Consider the following 20954-nt stretch of genomic DNA (forward strand, 5'->3'; position numbering starts at 1 on the left):
AGTGTTGTCTATGATTCTGTACCAGTATTCAGCATTTACAGCGAGGCTCCGCTTTGGTCCGGATCGGAAGTGAATTTAGTGGGAGGAGAGAGTCCTGACGTGTTCATGTTAACGAGTCAATTATTGTCCAAATGGATTAAGACAAACGAGGTCTTTGCCGTCAACCACAAATACTCTCCAGGGTTGTCTCTAACCAGTGCGGGCAGAAAGCATCTTTTACCCCGGTAGTGACATGCGAAATATCCCACCCGTCACCGATCTCTCTGAAACAAGAGAAGATCAGCAGATGCTGGAAATCCGAGAAGCAGACACAAAATGGCGGAGGAACTCTGCAAGCAGGGCAGCATCTATGGAAAAATAAAGTGCAGTCACCTTGGAGACTACAGGTAATGTTTTTTACATCGCGCCATGTAGCAGAAAGGTTTAAATAACATATTAAACTTCCTTCACATTTGAACAACAGTGTCTTGTCGAACCGGTCTGGATTTGATTTCAGCAGAACGGCCGCTCCCTGTTCAGAAGAATGTGCAAGGACAGTGCACGGACACAGAGACCCTGAACACCGTTTCTCACAGAACAACGAGCCGTGCCTTCCAAATCAGTCAATCGTTTGGCTCCTTCCCCTTTCCATTCCAGCCCTGATGAAGGGACTCGGTCCACAACATTGACTGTCCATGGATGCTTCCTGACCTGCTGAGTTCCTCCAGCATTGTGGGTTGCCATGGTTACGAGAGATCCGCGTAGGGCAGTGAGAGGGGCTTCTTGTAAGACACGACACACAGTATCCACGTTGCCATAATATTCTTGGGGAATTAAGGCGAGAATAATTCAGCTTCCGATGTTTTTTCCTATACTCATTCTACATGAAATGTTTCTTTGATTTCTGTGATCTTCTTCAACAGATCTCTTGTTTTTTTTCTCAATTCTGTTGATTTCTTCAGCTTCAATGCAACGCTTCGTTAAGAGAGTTTTTAACTTTGTCTACAATTGGAAGTATTTGTTCCAATCTCCATTTACTCCCTGGAATGTAGGAGAGTGAGCAATGACCTTACAAAAGTGTTTTAAATTATGAAGGGCAGAGTAAAGGATTCACTCTGTCTTATTTGTGTAATTTCAGGCCATTGCCAGCAGGCGGAGCTTTCTTCCACCCGGACGGCAAACAAGAGGACGACACTCAACCAAAGTCAGAATGGACACAGGTATGTTCATTGGGCTCATTGTCATTAAAGCTCTGTCCTTCTGGTACACGTGAGGTCAAATCACCAATAGTTCAGAGGAATAAACGAGCGATAAAGGGGCAGGGAGAAAGTACCATCAAACGGGGTCATTGATCCTACTGATAAAGCGACCTTGAGCACTGGAACAATTCACCAGCTCTAGCGCAGGTATCTAACAAGGAGATGGTCGAATCACTCCGCTACAATGAGGGTGTGGGCGAAACTCAGACAGGAATACAACAGCGTGCAAGGTAACAGTTCAGGGAACAGACAGAATTCCTGATGTGAGATATGCCTTCAACAGCCAGTGGTTGAAACAAATGTTGCTTTGTCTTTTGGAAGGGCAATGGTGAATTCTCCCCGGATTTTCGGGTTGTTTTGTGACCGTGATTTTAAACAGGGAATCAGGGGTGGGGGGTGGGTGTGGATGGTGGTGGCTACTGAAATGACATTGGCGAACAGGATTAAAGTAAAACAAAATGATAAACAGAGAGGGCAACGTACAAAATCTGGGGGAACTCAGCAGGTCAGGTAGTATTGTAGAAAGAAGTTAACTATCGACGTTTCGGTTAGAGGCATCTTAATCGGAGAATTTGTACATTGATTTCAGAGTTGTCTTGGGCACATAAGAAAGAGTCAGGACTGGAGAAGCATTATTCTGGCTGAAGGTCTGTGACCAGTAGAGTCCGCAGGGTTCACTGTTTCACCATGCGCCGTGTGTGATGTAAATAAATCAATAATGTACTGTGATGTAAAACTACATGAGTGGAGTGATTCGTCGATTTACAGAGTTGGCGGAGTTCACTAAATTTGGGACTGTTGTCAAAGTGTTGGTTCCAATTACAAACACTGTAGAAATATGAACAGAGAATCACCAGGTACAGGTAATTCGGGCAAATGTGAGAAGTTGCACTTTGGGAGGTCAAGTTCGCAACGATGTGCACGGTGAATGCGGGAAGCGTTAATAAGATTGATGTACGGACGGGTCTTGTGATGGATATGCGCAGCTCCCTGAAAGTGGTAACACAGTTGGTAGTGTGCCAACGATAAGTTGAGGTATTTGTTAAAGATGGGCTATAATTGCATGAAATTTGGTTAAGAGACAATTTCTGTTTTGTGCATAAATCTGGTAACCACATCACGAGAATGATCTGAGTGTCTGGACAGGGTGCAGACTAATTTCGCCACAAATCCCAGAGGGAATATGCTTACGGTTAGAGGGTAAAGTTCAAGGGGGATTTAGGACTCATGTTTTCCACAGAGAGTAATCAATGTCTGGAATGTGCTGCCGAGGGAGGGACTGGAAACAGATACCCAGCAGCACCTGAGAGGCCGGGAACGGACGGACATTGGCCATGTTCCTGAAGATGGGATTGGTTTAAACGGCATCGTGTTGGCATACGCATGGTGCACTCTACTATTTTATGTTCTGTGACTGACTACAGATCTGAACTCTGCAATCTCCGCCTTCCTGTCAAATTGTGAGGATCACCACCTGTTCCGGTTGACGAGATTCTACACGGAGCGACTGGAGCAGGCGATTGAGGAGGGCGTGGAGGGAGTCGGCTTCATGTTAACACATGATCATCATTTCAATGAGCGGGAGTATCACGTAAGTGGAAGGAACACAGATTCAGTGTAGATTCTACTGAATCAATCACAGACCGACAGAACAGGCACAACGGCACCACTGGGCTATGACAATCCTGCAATGCTTGGGTTAACATCAAGAAAAGAGTTTACATCTGCGGAAACACTGAACCTATATTCACCAATACAACTCTCTATCCAACTGTCGGAACACATTCATTTTTAGACGGGTTAGGATACAGACAATGATTGACAGGTGACTTTAGTAAAATGTCACTTGACGGATATTGCAAGTGGACACGGGACCACTTTACACCACTGTTTTTGTATCACATCAGGTTCCCAGTGTTCGACCTTAATGCCCATTCACCAATCTGTGTTCTCCTGATGACCCACGGGATTCCCACAAATCATATATATAGTGAGCTATTTCTTATCTCATTTCTCGAGTCTACTTTCACCCTGATTTTCAATTGACCAGGCCACACTGATTATCGTCTCTCATTTGTACTGACCCTTTTTTTGATCAATATCCGAACATGCCTCATGTTTCTGTTACCTTCTGTTTCTTGTGACTATTGCAATTTGAGTTTGTAATTACTACAGCATATACTGTTAACACCTGGAAGTGCAGCATTAGAATAGCTAACACAGAATTACAAATGGTTCTTGTGCTACTGGAGTGCATTCACCTAATGCCACCCAGATTGAATTTTAGTGAAGAGCCACACACCATACTGAACACCACATTCCACGTGAGGCAGCTGACAATTTCAATCCAAACCTCTTCATCAACATTACCACTAGTTGGCTTTGGTCTGTCACACAGGCACAATAGTTCTGAGTTTGCTGTCTGCTCCTCACTGCCAATTCCCAGCCGTAGGCTGACACTGCCCCCCATCTCCCTCTGATCCCGGCAGGGAAGTGTAAACCTGCTGGGGATCACCAGCAGTTACCCCAGGGAAAATCAACAGCGACCCTGCCATAGTTTGACCTACCCATAGTCATCAAACTCTACAGTACAGCAACAGACTCTTCTGCTCATCTAGTCCACACCGACCTGACATTCATCTGAACACGTTCTGGAGACGCACATAACTCCCCCATTGAATGAACTTATCCAAACTGATCGTAAATGTTCAAATTGAATGTACATTGACTAATTCCGATGGCAGCGCGTTCCACGCCCTCAGCAACCTCTGAGTGAACAAATTCCCCTTCATATTATGGAGAAGGATAGGACTGGACCCAGGGTTGAGATTTTTGATTGGAGAAAGGCTAACATTGAGGAGATGCTAAAGGATTTAAAAGGAGTGGATTGGGACAGTTTGTTTCATGGGAAGGATGTAATAAAGAAATGGAGATCGTTTAAAGCTGAAATTTTGAGGGTACAGAATCATTATGTTCCTTTTAGGTTGAAAGGAAAGGTTCAACGTTTCAGCGAGACATGGGATGTTGGAAACTTGGTTAGGAAAAAGAGAGATATCTAGAATAAATATCGGCAGCATAGAGTAAATGAGGTTCTCGAGGAATATAAAGAATGTAAGAAGAATCTTAAGAAAGAAATTAGAAAAGCTAAAAGAAGATAGAGGGTGCTTTAGCAAGTAAGGTGAAAATAAATCCGAAGGGTTTCTAGAGTTATATTAATAGCAAAAGGATAGTGAGGGATAAAATTGGTCCCTCAGAGAATCAGAGAGGACAGCTATGTGTGGAGCCAAAAGAGATGGGGGAGATTTTGAACAATTTCTTTACTTCGGTATTCACTAAGTAGATGGCTATTGAATTGTGTAAGGTAAGGGGAACAAGTAGGGAAGTTATGGAAACTATGACGATTAAAGAGGAGGAAGTACTGGCGCCTTTAAGGTATATAAAAGTGGATAAATCTCTGGGTCCTGACAGGATATTCACTAGCAGGGGCTCTGACAGAAATATTTCAAATGTCATTAGAAACGGGGATGTTGCCGGTGGATTGGCGTATTGCTCATGTGGTTCCATTGTTTAAAAAGGGTTCTAAGAGTAAACCTAGCAATTGTAGGCCTGTCAGTTTGACGTCAGTGGTGGGTAAATTAATGTAAAGTATTCTTAGACAAGGCCTTTGACAAGGTTCCGCACGGAAGGATAGTTAGGAAGGTTCAATCGTTAGGTATTAATATTGAAGAGGTAAAATGGAATCAACAGTGGCTGGATGGGAGATGCCACAAAGTAGTGGTGGATAACTGTTTGTCAGGTTGGAGGCGGGTGATTAGTGTTGTGCCTCAGGGATCTGTATTGGGTACAATGTTGTTTGTCATATACATTAATGATCTGAATGATGGGGTGGTAAATTGGATTAGTAAGTATGCAGATGATACTAAGGTAGATGGCGTTGTGGATAATGAAGTAGGTTTTCAAAGTTTGCAGAGAGATTTAGGCCAGTTAGAAGAGTGGGTTGAACGATGGTAGATGGAGTTTAATGCTGCTAAGTGTGAGTTGCTACATTTTGGTAGGAATAATCCAAATTGGACTTACATGGTAAATGGTAGGTCATTGAAGAATGGAGTAGAAACGAGTGATCTAGGAATAATGGTGCATAATGAAGGTGGAAACTCACGTGGATAGGATGGTGAAGAAAGCTTTTGGTATGTTGGCCTTTATAAATCAGAGTATTGAGTATAGGAGTTGGGATGTAATGTTAAAATTGTACAAGGCCAAATTTGGAGTATGGTGTACAGTTCTGGTCACCGAATAATAGGAAAGATGTCAACAAAATATGAGAGAGTACAGAGAAGATTTACCAGAATGTTACCTAGGTTTCAGTACCTTAGTTACAGGGAAAGGCTGAACAAATTAGGTCTTTATTCTTTGGAGCGTACAAGGTTGTGGGGTGACTTGATAGAGGTATTTAAAATAATGAGGGGGTTAGATCGAGTTGACGTGGATAGGCTTTTTCCATTGAGAGTAGGGGTGATTTAAACAAGAGGACATGATTTGAGAGTTAAGGGGCCAAAGTTTAAGGGTAACACGAGGTGGGATTTCTTTACTCAGAGAGTGGTAGCGTGGAACGAGCTTCCTGTTGAAGTGGTAGAGGCAGGATTGGTATTGTCATTTAAAGTAAAATTGGATAGGTATATGGACAGATAAGGAATGGAGGGTTATGGGCTGAGTGCGGGACAGTGAGACTAGGTGAGAGTAAGCGTTCGGCACGGAGTAGAAGGGTCGAGATGTCATGTTTCCGTGCTGCAATTGTTATATGGTTATTTTGCCTTTCTCCTGTCATCGTTACCCCATGACCTCTAATTCCAGTCCCACCCAACCTCAGTTGTAAATGCCTTTTCGCACTTGCTCTGTCTTTACCTTTAATGAACTTGTATACCTCTATCACATCTCTCCTGGTTCCCCTACACTCCATGGAATAATTTCCTAACCTATTTACACTTTCCCTCGATCGCAGATGCTCATGTCCTGACAACAATCTTTAAATTTGTTCTGCACACGTTCAATTTTATTGATATCCTTTCGAGAGGTAGGTGCACAAATTGCTTCAAATTAGACTGTGCTACATCAATTTCGACATGATATCCCAACTTCTGTATTCAATATTTTGATTTATGAAGACCTATGTCCTAAAGGCTTTACAACGCCATCTAACTTCGACAACACTTTCAAGAGATTTTTCATCTGTATTCCCAGACACTACAGTTTCACCGCACTGTTCAATGTCCTACCTCTCAATGTCTTAGTGTTATCGTGGTTTATCCTCGAAAAGTACAACACCTTATACGTGTCTTCATTACATTCTGTCTCCCAATCTACATTCCACCATTTCTAAACTGTTCCACGTCCCACTGCAATCTCTGATAATCTTTCTCGCTCTTACTGCCTTGGTGTCATCCAGATTTGCTGACCCAGTTTAGAACGTTATCATCCAGAGCGTTGATACATATGACAGACAACAACAAGATCCCTGCCGCACACCTCTAGTCATAGAGTCAGAGAAGCAAGTCTCTGCTGCCACTCTTTGCTTCTCTCGTGAATCCATTATCTAAACTAGCAGATTCTCATGTCATGAATGCCAAGCGACTTAAATCGTATTGACCAAGCTCCCATGATGGACTTTGTCAATGGCCTAGCTGAAATCCCTGTAGACAACTTCCACTAACTTGTTTTCATGATTTGCTTGGTAAATTCCTCGAGAAGCTATAAGATTGCTTAGATGGGATCTACTAAGCACAAATCCGTGTTGACTATCCCTAATCAATCCTTGCCCATCCAAGTGCTCATATTCAGTCCCTTAGAGTACCTGCCGGTAACTTTCCCATCACTGGTGTCAGTCTCACCAGCCTGTAATTCCCTGTCTTATTCTTATAGACTTTCAAGTAGCAGAACAACATTACCTATCCTCCAATACTTCCGCATCAAACATTTAAAATATCTTTACTGAAGCACCTGCAATCTCTGTTTATCCTCAAACGAGGTACGAAGCAAAGCCCCAGGGATGTATCTACCCTAACCTGCTTCAAGACAGTAAATATCTCCTCCTCTGTTATCTGTATAGAGTTCGCGATCACACTGCTGATTTGCCTCAGTCTAACTACTCTGTATGTCTCCTGACTAAATATAAATGCAAAAAAATTATTTAAAATCTCCCCCACTTTTTCTCAGCTTCATGCATAAAGGCCCACTCTGAACTTCAAGAGGACCAATTTTGTTCTGAATATATTTGATGAAGAGTTTGGTATTCTCCTTTCCCTTGTCTGCTAGCGCAAACTCATGCCGTACTTTAGCCCTCTTGATTTCTTACTTTAGAAACTCTTGCATTTCTTTTACTCATCAAGTGCCTCATCTGATCCCTCGAGCCTGTACCTATGATGCGCTCGGGGCCTCAATATCTCTCAAAAACCTAGGTTCCCGGAATATGTTACCCTTGACTTTTATTCTGTCAGTAATATTCAATCTGTACTTGTGGTCATTCATGCATTCAAACTTTGTACTCTTAAACTATCAGTTTTGGAAGCCTCACACCTACCAAGCACATCTGTTACCAGAAAACAACCAGTCCCAATCCCTTTCGTCAGATCCCTTCCGATGCTACTGAAGTTGACCTTTCTCCAATTTGGATTCTTAACCCGAGGGCCAGACCCATCCTTGCCCATAATGATCTTTAAACTAATGGCATTTTGATCAGCAGATCCCTGCACACATGCTTGTCACCTGCCGGATCTTGTCCCCTGATAGAATTCCAGTATGTGCTGTTTACAGGCACGGCCGCAATGTATAGATTATGGAAACTTCCCTGGACATATTTCACATACACAATCCCATCCGGCCCTTTAAAATGTGGATGTCACAGCCAATAAATGGACAGTTAACATTACCTACCATCAGAAGCCGATGTTTCTTGCAACTGTCTGTAATCCCTCTGAAAATTTGATCCTCTAAGTCCCAGTAACTATTGGGTGATGCACAATGTCATCCCATTATCCTGGTTGTTCCTCTCTTATTGCTCAGTTTCACCCATGTAGACTCAATAGATGAGCTCTCCAGTCTGTCCTATCTGAGCAATGCAGTGATATTTTCCCTTAAGCGACCGCTCCTTCTCTAATCCGACCCGGTCTGTTGAATCATGTCTAACGCTACAGAACCCTGGAATGCTGAAAACCAGTCCTCACCAATTCCAACCAAATCACATCAATAGTCGCCATCCTGTAATTCAATGTGCGGATCCGTGCGTGAAGCTCATCTTCCTTTCCTACAACACTCTTTACATTGAAATAATACGAGTTTCGGAAAAAAATAGCTTCACGATGCTCATCCTTTAGCTTCCTGACTTTCCCACACAACCGCTCCATTATCCACTCCGGTTCTTCATTCCCCTGCTCATGTTTAACGCGTCCCCACTCCCTATGCAGCGCTAACAAACCTTCCCCCATGGGTATCAGTCCCCCTCCAATTCGAGTGCAAAAACATCACGTCTGTCCAAGTCCCAAATTCCTTGGAAGAGAGCCCAATCATCCCAACATCTGAAGCTCTCAGTCATGCACCATCTCATCAGCCACACGTTAGACTGTATTATCGTCCTACCTCAGGCCTCACTACTACCTGGTGCGGATAGCAATCTTGAGAACACAACCCTGGGAGTCCTGCACTTTGGCTTAGCATCCATGAACTCACATTGCAGGAGCTCCTCACACTTCCTGCTCTTACGTCACCCGGCGAATCACCCTGCCGTTAACAAAGTTTCAGACTCGATGCGAGAGGTCCCCGAGCTTGACAACACACCATCCAGAAATCTTGTTGTCGTCAACAGAATCTCCAGTCTGTTTTCGTAACCGCAGAATTCCCCCTGTTAATGCAGCTCACTCTTCTCAGTCCTTCTGAGTCACAAAACCAAACTCAGTGCCAGAGGTATAATCGACATGGCTTTTCTCTTCTAGGTCATACCCGGAAACAGAAAATGTGTTCTGTTATAGAGGGGTTCTCTGCAGTGACATATTCTGATTTCTCCCTCTTGACAGTCACCCACTTACCTGTGTCCTGCCCCTTGTGTACAGCTCCATCCCTGTGCATCCTGTCAGTCAACCTCTCAGCCTCCTGAATGATCCCGGTTTCATCCAGCTCCAGCTCCAGTACCTTAGCACAGTCTGTAATAAGCTGCAGTTGGATGCACTTCTTCCAGTTGTACTTGTCAGGAACACTGGATTTCTCCTTGTCTTGCCACACCCTGTAGGAAGAACATTCCACTATCCTGCCTGGCATTCCCACTGTTCAAACCGTAAAAACGGGAGCTAAAATATTACCCAAATTCTAGCTAAAGCCTCACTGGACCGTCTCTGACACTAAGCCTCAATTCTCCACACTATCTCTGGGTCACTCACCCTATGTCTGCTCCGCTTAAACATTGCTAAGTGATAATTACTGCGCAATCTGTGGCACAGAATGTCCGGACTGACACCTCTCGCTTCTTTAAATTCTTTCTCCCGCTATGAACACTTCAATGGCTGTTAGCGATCGGTGTCGAGCAGAAAGTGCTGGGACAGTCCATGCTCAGGGTAGATTTGTACCCATCCCTCCGCTCCTCAATATATTCCCCATTCTTCATTACAGAGCGTGACTGAGCTCGCGGAGAAGGGAAACCGAGCGGGCGCTTCCAAACTTCTCCTGGATCTGCTGATGGAGAAGGGCACCGGAGCCCGGAGGGTGATGTGGGAATCCTTTGTGAAACTACATCATCATTTACCGAAGCTGAGCAGAATATTGAATGAAATACGGGAACGTGGTACGGTGAACAATACACTATGTGTTACAGATGTAAATGCTAATGAATTTACAGTATTACAAAGAACAGACTTCATGCAGGTTAATCTATTTGGACAGGTGACGGCCAGTTCGCCCACATGGACACTGAGCGGGGTTTATCTGAAGTGCCCACGCGTCTGAAAGGTAAGCGAAGGAACGGAGATCTCAAAGTCTTTCTTTCACTCTGAGAGTCTGAATACCTGTCTTTAGTGATATGATTAGAGACTGTCTAAACATGGGAGACATTTTTTGTTGCAGTGGCTGGAGGACATGTAACCATCTGTAATTTTCAGAACAGTTTGTACCGTCCGGGTCCTCGGCTGTGCACCTGGAGACATCTATGAAATTTAACCCCATACTCAACCCCATACACCTGCCTTCTCAATATATCTTTTGATGCCCTGACCAATCAAGACCTTCTGCCATAAATATACCCATGGACACGGCCTTCACTGCAGTCTGTGGCACAGCATTCCAGCATTCACTACTCCTTGGCAGCAATAATCCTCCTTACCTGTCGTAAAGGCTTGCCGCTCAATTTTGATGTTGTGCCTTTCAGTTCTGGATACGCCCACCACAGAAAACATCCTGTCCATATCCACGCTATCTGGCTTTTTCAACATTCAGTAGGTTTCAAAGAGATTCCCAACCGCACCCCCCCCCCCGCGTTCCGCTAAATTCCAGTGATTACAGGCCCAAAGTTGCCAAGACGCTCCTCATATGTTAACCCCCCTTCCCCATTCCCAGAATCATCATCGTGAATCTCCTCTGGACTCTCTCCAATGACAACACATCCAGTTTGAGATATGGGTTCCAACATTATTGACAATACTCCAGGTGTGGCCTGACTACAGTCTTATAAAGGCTCAGCATTATCTCCTTGTTTTTATATTCGATTCCCTTTGAAATAAATGCCAACATTGCATTTGCCTACTTTGCTACAGACTCGACCTGTAAATGAACCTTCTGTGAATCTGGCTGGAGGACTCCTAAGTCCCTCTGCACCTCTGGTGTTTGGCCCTTCCTTCCATTGAGATAATGGTCCGCACTATTGTTCCTTTAACCAAAATGCATTTTCATACATTTCCCAACACTCTATTTCATCAGCTGCTTTTTTTGCCCATTCTTCCAATTTTTTCTTCTTTCTGGTACAATCGCATTGCTTCCTCAACACTACCTATCCCTCCACCTATCTTTTTATCATCCGCAAACTTTGCCACAAAGGCATCAATTCCATTATCTAAATCATTGATCAAACAATGTGAAAAACTGCGGTCCCAATACTGACCCTGAAGAACGCCACTGATCACAGGCAACAAACCAGAAAAGGCCCCTTTTATTCCCACTCGCAGTCTCCTGTCTGTCAGCCATTCCTCTATCCATGCCAGTATCTTTCCTGTAACGCAATAGGACTTTATCCTGTTCAGCAGTCTCATATGTGGCACCTTATCAAATGCCTTCTAAAAATCCAAGTAAGCGGCACCCACTGACTCTCCTTTGTTCACCATTCCTGTCGTTTCCTCGAAGAACAGATTTACCAGGCATGATTTCCCTTTACAGAAACCGTCCTGACTTTGACTTATTTTGTCATTAGTCTCTAGGTACCTCGAAACCTCAACCTTAATAAGAGATTCCAACATTTTCCCAACCATCGAGGTTTGGTTAACTGGTCTATAATTTCCCTCCTTTTGCCTTCCACTCTTGTTAAAGAGTGGAGTGATATTTGCAATCCTCCAGTCCTCCGGGACCATGCCAGAATTAAGTGAATTTTGAAAGATCATGACCAATGCATCGGTTATCTCTCCAGAAACCTCTCTCAGGTGTCTGGGACGTAATCCATCATGCCCTGGTGACTTATCCAACTTAAGACCTTTTCGTATGCTGAGTACTTTTTCTTTTGTAACAGCAAATACACTCAATGCTACTGCCTGCTACTTAAGGACCACTGCACACTGCTGACGTCTTCCACTGTGAAGACATATGCAAAGTACCCATTCAGTTTATCTGAAATTTCTTTGTCCCCAATTACTATCTCACCAACATCATTTCCAATGGTTCAATATGAACTCTCAACTCACTTTTACTCTTTATATTACTGAGAAAATGTTTATTATCCTGCTTTATATTATTGGATTGCTTGCCCTCATGTATCATCTTTTCCCTTCTTATAGCTTGTTAAGTTGCCTTGTGTTAGCTTTTAAAACGTTTCCTTTCATCCAAATTTCCTTCACTTTTGAAACCTTATATATGCCCTTTTCCTGGCTTTTATGCAGTCTTTAACTTCCTTTGTCAATCACCGTTTCCCACCCCTGCCGCTTAAGAACGTCTTCGTCTGTGGACCGTATCTATGCTGCGCCTTGTGAACTATTCCCAGAATCTATGTTCTGCCGTTATTCCAGCTAGTATCCTTTCTAATCCACCTGGCAGAGCTCCTCTCTCATGTCTCTGTAATTCGCTTTATACCATTGCGCTACTAATATATGTAAGCTATGCTTCTCACTCTCAAATTGCTGGTTGAATTCCATCATGTTGTGATCACTACCTCCTAAGGTTCATTAAGCTACCTATTAACGTCTTGGTTATTACACAACACCCAATCTAAGATAGCTTTTTCCTGAGTAGTCGCAAGCACAAGATACTCTGCAAAGCTATCACGCCGGTATTCAATAAATTCCCTCTCTTGCGAGCCAACACTTTAAATATGCTTGATTTTCCAATTCCCCTTGCATATTGATGTCCTCCATTACAATAGTGTCATTACCATTATTACATGCCTCTTACACCTCCTTTTTCAATCTCAACCCCTCCTCTTGGCTACTATTGTGAGGCCTATATATAATTCTCATCATGTTTATTTTCAACTTTGCAATTTCGCATCTTCACCCGCAAAGATTAAACAAGGATTAAACCCCATATCACGTCTTTCTAAAGATGTAATTCCATCACGAATCAACAGAGCCACACTACCGCCTGAGTCGCCCTGCCTGTCCTTCGATACAAAGTATGTCCTGTGATCTTGAGGTCCCAACTATGGCCACGACTCAGTGACGCCCACAAAATCAAAGCGACCGATGTTTAATTGCACCAAGTGTTCGTCCGCCTTGGTCCGAATGCTACGCACATTAAATACAACGCCTTCAGTTCTGCATCTCCGCCCTTTTGAACTTTGCCTGTGTGGTGCATTTCAACCCAATCATGAGCTTCTCCTTCCTTACATTCATGTTACACCTATCATCTACTCTTAAGCTTCTTGGCGCACCCTCAGCTCTATCATCCTGGTTCCCACACCGCTGCCATGTTAAAACACTCCCAACAGCTCCAGTAAATCTGTCCGCAGTAATATTGGTCCCCCTCGTATTCGTGCAATCCATCCATTTTGGACAGGTCACGCCTTTCCCAGAGGTTTTCCTAATTATCCAAAAGCCTGAATCACTGCCCCCCCGCTGCAATTCTTCAGCCGCGCATTTATCTGCCACCTTATTCTATTCCTACGTTCACTATCGTGTGAAACAGACAACAATCCCGAGATTACGATGAGTTCCAGCTTCTCAGCTTCCTTCAAGACCACCTCCTGTTTTTTCTTCCAGGGTCATTGATACCAATATGTGCCATGACCGCTGGCTGCGCACCCTCTCTTTTCAGCATATTGTGGACGTGCCCAGAAACATTTCGGATCCTGGCCCCTGGGAGACAAAGTGCCATCTGTGTCCCTTTTAATGTCCACAGAATCGCCTACCTGTCCCTCCGACTATAGAGTCCCCTATTAATGCTGCCATCCTTTTCAGTTCCTACTGTTCTGGGCAACATCAAGGAATTGCCTGAATTCATGTACAAGCTCCCTGGAGCAGAGGAGACTGTAGAAGTGTGGTAGGCGTGTATAGCCTGCGTTCATGTACCAGCTCCTCGGAGAATAAGAGACTGTAGTGTAGAGCGGGGTGTGTTACATCGCGACTGGTTCAGCCTGGAAAATGAAACAAAAATAATGTTCCTTTTCTGTGGGTCAGTACTGACTGTTTAAACTTAAATGATTGTCAAAAGTATCGGGTCCATTATGAAACATAGAAACATAGAAAACCTGCAGAACAATAAAGGCCTTTCGGCCCACAAATCTGTGTCGAAAATGTCCCCACCTGAGAAAGTACCTAGGGTTACCCATAGTCCTCTATGTCTCTGAGCTCTATGTACCTGTCCAGGTTCTCTTAAAAGACCCTATCGTATCCACCTCCACCACCATCGCCGACAGCCTATTCCACGCACTCACCACTCTCCGTGTAATAAAGTCAACCCTGACATCTCCTCTGTACCTACTTCCAAGCACCGTAAAACTGTGCCCTCTCATGCTAGCCATTTCAGCCCTGGGAAAAAAAGCCTCTGACTCTGTACGTGATCAATGCCTCTCATCTCCTTACACACCTCTATCAGATCACCTCTCATCCTCTGTCACTCCAAGCAGAAAAGGCCGAGTTCACACAACCTATTCTCATGAGGCATGCTCCCCGGTCCAGGCAACATCCTCGTAAATCTCCTCTGCACCCTTTCTATGTGCTCAACACCCTTCCTGTAGTGACGCGACCAGAATTGGGCAAGGCATTGCAAATGAAGTCTGACCATGTTCCTGTCTATCTGCAGCATTACCTCTCAGCTCCTAAACTCAGTTCCACGATGTTCGAAAGCCAATGCACCGCATGCTTTCTTAAACACAGTCAACCTGCGCAGCAGCTTTGAGTGTCTTAAGAATTTAGACGCCACACTGCCAAGAGTCTTTCCATTAATGCTATATTCTGCCATCATATTTGACCTACCAAAATGAACCTCTTCACACTTATCTGCATTGACCTCCATCTGCCACTTCTCATCCCAGTTTTGCATCCTATCAATGTCCTGCTGTACCCTCTGACATCACCCCACACCATTGACAACACATCCAACCTTTGTGTCATCAGCAAATTTACTAACACATAATGCACGGTGTGTTACACCGTGACTGGCTCGGCTGCGAAATGAAAACTCTATGGCTCAGTCCTGACAGCTTAAACCGAAAGGAATATCAGCAACATCAGATCCGTTATGAGAAAAAAAATGAACTAAATTGCCCATTGCCCCCCCCCACTGTTACCCTCTGCAGTGTTGCACAGTTCAACAGAAGCTGAGCAGTGAATCCACCCGCTCCACACAACACTCTCCTCTCCAGAATCACGTGTGCACTTGGTGCTCGCTGGAACACCGGGGAATCAGGAGACTACAAACGGAGGGGCGAGTGGACGCTTTAATAGCGAAACTAAATCAGATCAGAAATGTTTCTGTGCCATCAGTCATTTTCAGACACTCTGTCTCTGAGCTCCAAACAATCTCTTCAATAAGTTTTCTTTTTGAGGAAACACGCGATTGTTCCATGTTCATCAGATCAGGCATTGACAACCTATTTCCTCAGATGTTCGACAGAAACACATGGAGACTCTGCGGGAACAAACTGAAAAACTAAGAGTGAGCACGATCCTGATGAGGGAGAAGGTGAAGGTTTTCCAGCTGGTTGATCGATACGCTGAGCTCACGGTCATTTCTACTATTCGAGATCGGACACTGGTGGAACATGAGCTGCTTGCAAGAGGCAGAGAACACGAGCAGTGGAGACAGAAACATCTCTGCAAAGACTTGGAGAAAATCCACATTGCTCATCTGTTTCAGAATCGTTACTCACATAGTTTTCGGGAAAAAATGAAAAGAACTTCAGGATGTTCGGCAGCAGTGGCCGGAGTCCCGGGGATCGGGAAAACAACAATGGTACAAAAGATTGTTTACGACTGGTCAACAGGGAATATATACGAACAATTCCATTTTGTATTCTTTTTCAAATTCCGAGATTTAAACTCCATTAACTGTTGAATAAATCTGAGGGAATTGATTCTGGATCAATATCCTTACTTTGGGAATGTACTGAGAGAGGTGTGGAAGAACCCAAAGGGTTTACTGGTTATTTTTGATGGTTTAGATAAATTCAAACAGAGAATCGATTTTGCTGACAGTCGGAGAGACACAGAACTCAAGCACCAGTGCCCAGATCACGAGTGGTGGTATGACGTGTCGGACATTGTGTACAGTTTACTCCAACACAAGCTGCTCCCAGGGTGTTCAGTTCTGGTGACCACCCGCCCTACTGCGTTACATTTATTGGAAAAGTCAGAGATCAGCATCTGGGCTGAAATCCTGGGATTTGTTGGTGAGGAACGGAAGGAATATTCCATCAGATATTTTGATGATCAGACGGCGGCAGAAGCTGTTTTCCAAAGACGTGAAGGAGAACGAGATCCTGTACACCATGAGCTACAACCCCTCCTACTGTTGGGTCCTCGCTCTGGCACTGGGCCCCTTCTTCACACAAAGAGTCAGGGACCCGCAGCGAGTTCCCAAGTCCATCACCCAACTCTATTCCTACTATATTTACTACATCCTGAAAAACCACTGCCGTGAAATTGAGAACCCCCTTGAAGTGTTACTCAGAGTTGGTCAGATGGCCTTCAGAGGAGTGTCCGAGAAGAAGATTGTGTTTACGGGTGAAGATTTGATCAACTACAATCTGCAGCCTTCCCAGTTCCTGTCCGAGTTCCTGATGGAGCTTTTGGAGAGAGAAGATTCCGTCCGGAGCGTGGTGTACACGTTCCCACACCTCACCATCCAAGAGTTTCTAGCTGCAGTCGCACAAATCCTGACTCTAGATCCCGGCGATGTCCTGAAATTGCTCACTGAAGCCCAGAACACGACAGACGAGCGATTTCAGGTATTTCTGCGTTTTGTTGGTGGTCTCTCCTCCCCAATGACAGCTCGGGGCCTGGAGGAGTTTCTGGGTCCATTTCTTCATCAAACAACCTGCCGGGTGATTGACTGGGTGAAGGAGGAGGTTAAACGCCAGATTGGAAACGCGAAGAGTGAAGCTGGTAAAAGGAGCCTCCTGAACACCTTGCACTTCCTGTTTGAGTCTCAGAATCGTGGACTGGCTCAGGCTACACTGGGATCTGTGGAAAATCTTTCATTCAGTGAAATGTCACTGACCCCGATTGACTGCGCGGTCCTGTCCCATGTCATCGGGTTCTGTGATACAATAATAAACCTCGATCTGGCTGGCAGCCACATTCAGTGTGAAGGAATCCAGCGGCTGGGACCCGGGCTGCACAAGTGCCAGGATTTGAGGTAACTTGATTTATCGCTCACTCCGAACTGTGAAACTTCCATTGTGATTTTGGCAAAGTTGTAGTAAATCCGATTGTGAAGAATTGTGTAAAATGACCAGGGGATCGGTCCGTATTTCCCCAAGGATGAGAGCTTTCTGTGTTTCGTTGTTAACGGGTGTGGAGACTTTAGATTAGTAAACAATGGCCATTTGTTTAATGGTAGTAAATCACGGGAATGGCCGTGACTGCAGCAGGTTGGTCAGAGTTTCACACACCCTTCCCGGTGAAGGACAAGAGATCGTCAGCGGACTGTCCCTATGAGAAGGAAATAATTATCATTATGAAATTGTCCTCCACTGCCCTTCCCCGCGTGTGACTGTCACCATCAGTCCACCTGTGTGACTGTGCTCACTACCGGATACCCAGACCCCATGGGTGCATCTGTTCTCCCGCTTGTGGGCCTCAGTTCAAATCCACCCCTCCCGTGCAATCCCTCGTCTTGTTGGAATTTCTTTTCCCATCAGTATCCTCCTATGGAAGCTCTCTTTCCCATCCCTCTTCCTCTTGTGGGATCTCTCTTCATTCTTCATGTGGGATTTGGCCTCCTTCCTCTGTGGGACCTCTCCTCCAGCCTCCTCCGTGATCTCTCTTCCTCAATCACTATCCTCTTGCAGGTTCTCTCTTCCTATCCCTTTTCCTCAGGTGGGTTCGCTTCCATCATCTCCCATCGACACTTTCCCATTAGCAAATCTTCCTCACTGTGGGACTATCCCCCATCCTTCAACCCCGCCCCTCCCTACCCTCCCACGTCTGGAACACGCTAACTATTGGTGAATGACACAGAATATGTGGAGTTTACAGGGTCACGCTGACAGACAAACTACCTGACATTCGGTGAATACGCTGGAGCTGGACAGTGAGGAACATTGACAGTGATGGGAACTCCGACCGGTGATTTACCGACGGGTTTAATTTTTTCTGAAATATCTGAGTGAGAGAAATTCCCTCAGACACACGAGTTGAATCACTTTGTTCATTAATTTGTTTAGACTTGGGCGCAATGAACTGGGAGATTCTGGAATGAAACCGGTGTCGGCGGCACTAAACAACCTGGAGTGTAAAATAGAGAAACTGCGGTAAGTACCAGACTGGGGTATTGAGTTTACAGTCACTGGGTGTCTGACACTGAACAATAATGTGACAAGTAATTGTGTTACTAATAAACACTGGGGATCTGCACCGTCTCCTTTCTCTCTGTGTCCGTCATCCTCACTCTCTCTCTCATCTCCAAGCTGGAGAGAGTCGGTCTCACAGAATCTGGTGCCGAGGATCTCGCCTCCGCTCTCAGTACAAACCCATCACTGATGGAGCTGTACCTGGGTGATAATAAGCTGGGAGATACCGGAGTTAAACTGATGTCTGTGGGTTTGAGGAACCCGGAGTGTAAAATACAGAAACTGCGGTAAGTACCAGACTGGGGTATTGAGTTTACAGTCACTGGGTGTCTGACACTGAACAATAATGTGATCAGTAATGGTGTTGCTAATAAACACTGGGGATCTGCAGCGTCTCCTTTGTCTCTGTGTCCGTCATCCTAACTCTCTCTCTCATCTCCAAGCTGGAGAGAGTCGGTCTCACAGAATCTGGTGCCGAGGATCTCGCCTCCGCTCTCAGTACAAACCCATCACTGATGGAGTTATACCTGGGTGATAATAAGCTGGGAGATACCGGAGTTAAACTGATGTCTGTGGGTTTGAGGAACCCGGAGTGTAAAATACAGAAACTGCGGTAAGTACCAGACTGGGGTATTGAGTTTACAGTCACTGGGTGTCTGACACTGAACAATAATGTGATCAGTAATGGTGTTGCTAATAAACACTGGGGATCTGCAGCGTCTCCTTTGTCTCTGTGTCCGTCATCCTCACTCTCTCTCTCATCTCCAGGCTGGAGAGAGTCGGTCTCACAGAATCTGGTGCCGAGAATCTCGCCTCCGCTCTCAGTACAAACCCATCACTGACGGAGCTGCAACTGAGTGATAATGAACTGGGAGATTCAGGAGTGAAACTGGTGTCCATGGCTCTGAGGAACCCGGAGTGTAAAATACAGAAACTGGTGTAAGTACCAGACTGTGGGAGATTGTGTTTACAGTCACTGAGTGTCTGACACTGAACATTAATGTGATCAGCAATTGTGTTACTAATAAACACCGAGGATTTGCACCGTCTCCTGTCTCTCTTTGTCCTTCACACTCGCTCCCTCTCATCTCCAGGCTGGACAATGTCGGTCTCACAGATTCTGGTATTGAGGATCTCGGCTCCGCTCTCTGTACAAATTTATCACTGACGGAGCTGGACCTAGGATGGAACTCTCTCACAGATCGATCTGTCCCCGGTCTCCGCACCCTCATACTGACTCTCCCCAGTCTGGTGTGGATCCGGTGAGTGTTTGTGTTAATGTTCGATGTGATAAAATAACAGCGGATCCGCGGGTTTTCTGGTGATATTTGGCTGTGAGTATTGTTGAAACATTAACCTCAGTCTCCTGTAACTGATACTGTTGTGTAATCTGTTTATTTCATCTTTATTCCTCCATCTGTTTCAGGCTGGGTGGGAATCAGTTCAGTGAGACCGGGAGGAAGGAACTGAGATCTCTGCAGGAACCCAGATCCGGACTAACAGTGTGGACCGCGTGAACCTCTGAATGTGTAAACATCCCCGCCCGCGAGATGAGGGCACATTGGCCGATTCCCCCCTCCCATTTAACTCCCCTTCCCCTTTAACTCCCCCCTCCCCTTCAAGTCCCGCCCTTACCTTTCATGGCCGCGCGCCAGTTTTAAATCCCAAAGGTTTTGACGGAATTGGCTCCCGGATCGCTTCTCTTATCGCGGAGCGCGAGACTGGAGACAGTCGCGTAATTCCGCGTCCTGTCCAGCAGCGGCGCTGCTTTCGTCGGATATCCGCTTTCGAGACTCCCCCACGTGAGATGGGGAATTAGGCGAGGATGGTGGGTTTCAGTCTGGGACGCCATTGATGACATTAAGAAAACCCTCGACTTTATCTTTGAAGAGGTGAACACCCTGAAGTCTGATTTCGTGCAGATCAAAGGGCTTTGTACGGACCACGAAAAGGTAATTCAGACTTTTGAGCTGAGGCCGAGCGTTATCGGAGAAGGTGGAATCTGAAATCCTCGACATTCCAGAGCAAAGAGATGAAAATATTAAAAATAAAGTAACTCAAATATGCGAAGCAGTAACTCCGGAGTCCAACGAGGAGATTCGACGACGCGTGGATGCTGTCCATCGTCTCGGTCGGATAAGAGGGAATAAGAATTCAAGGATAAGAATGGAGGAATTCAAGGGGGCGGGCGGTATATATTTGAGGCAGGGTTTAAGGGTCGGCCCAACATAAGATGCCTTGGTTGACCATTATTCGATTTTCAAATAGAACCACGAGCGATCTGGAATGGAAACAATCCAGAAAAGATGAATACTTGCTCTCGCAGAGGCTGAGGTTCACCGAGGACCTGACTGCAGCTGATAAGTTGGCCCGACAGAAGCTGTGGCCGCTGGTGGAGGCTACTAGAAAAGATGGGAAGCGTGCTTTGTTTGCTGGTACTCGAGCTTTCATTGATGGAAAAGAGATCCGAGCAGAACGGTAACATGTTGTTGTGGCAGCTGGTCTACTATCTCTGCTAATATTCCAGTCTG

The 20954-nt window shown here is 45.2% G+C and overlaps 1 pseudogene; it reads left to right on the forward strand.

Moving 5' to 3' along the window:
- Positions 1–10180: 10180 nt before the first annotated feature.
- LOC140716717 (NACHT, LRR and PYD domains-containing protein 3-like) lies at positions 10181–19940 on the forward strand (annotated as a pseudogene).
- Positions 19941–20954: the final 1014 nt, after the last annotated feature.

The sequence above is a fragment of the Hemitrygon akajei genome, chromosome 26, assembly GCF_048418815.1.
Source record: "Hemitrygon akajei chromosome 26, sHemAka1.3, whole genome shotgun sequence".
Taxonomy (NCBI): Eukaryota; Metazoa; Chordata; class Chondrichthyes; order Myliobatiformes; family Dasyatidae; genus Hemitrygon; species Hemitrygon akajei.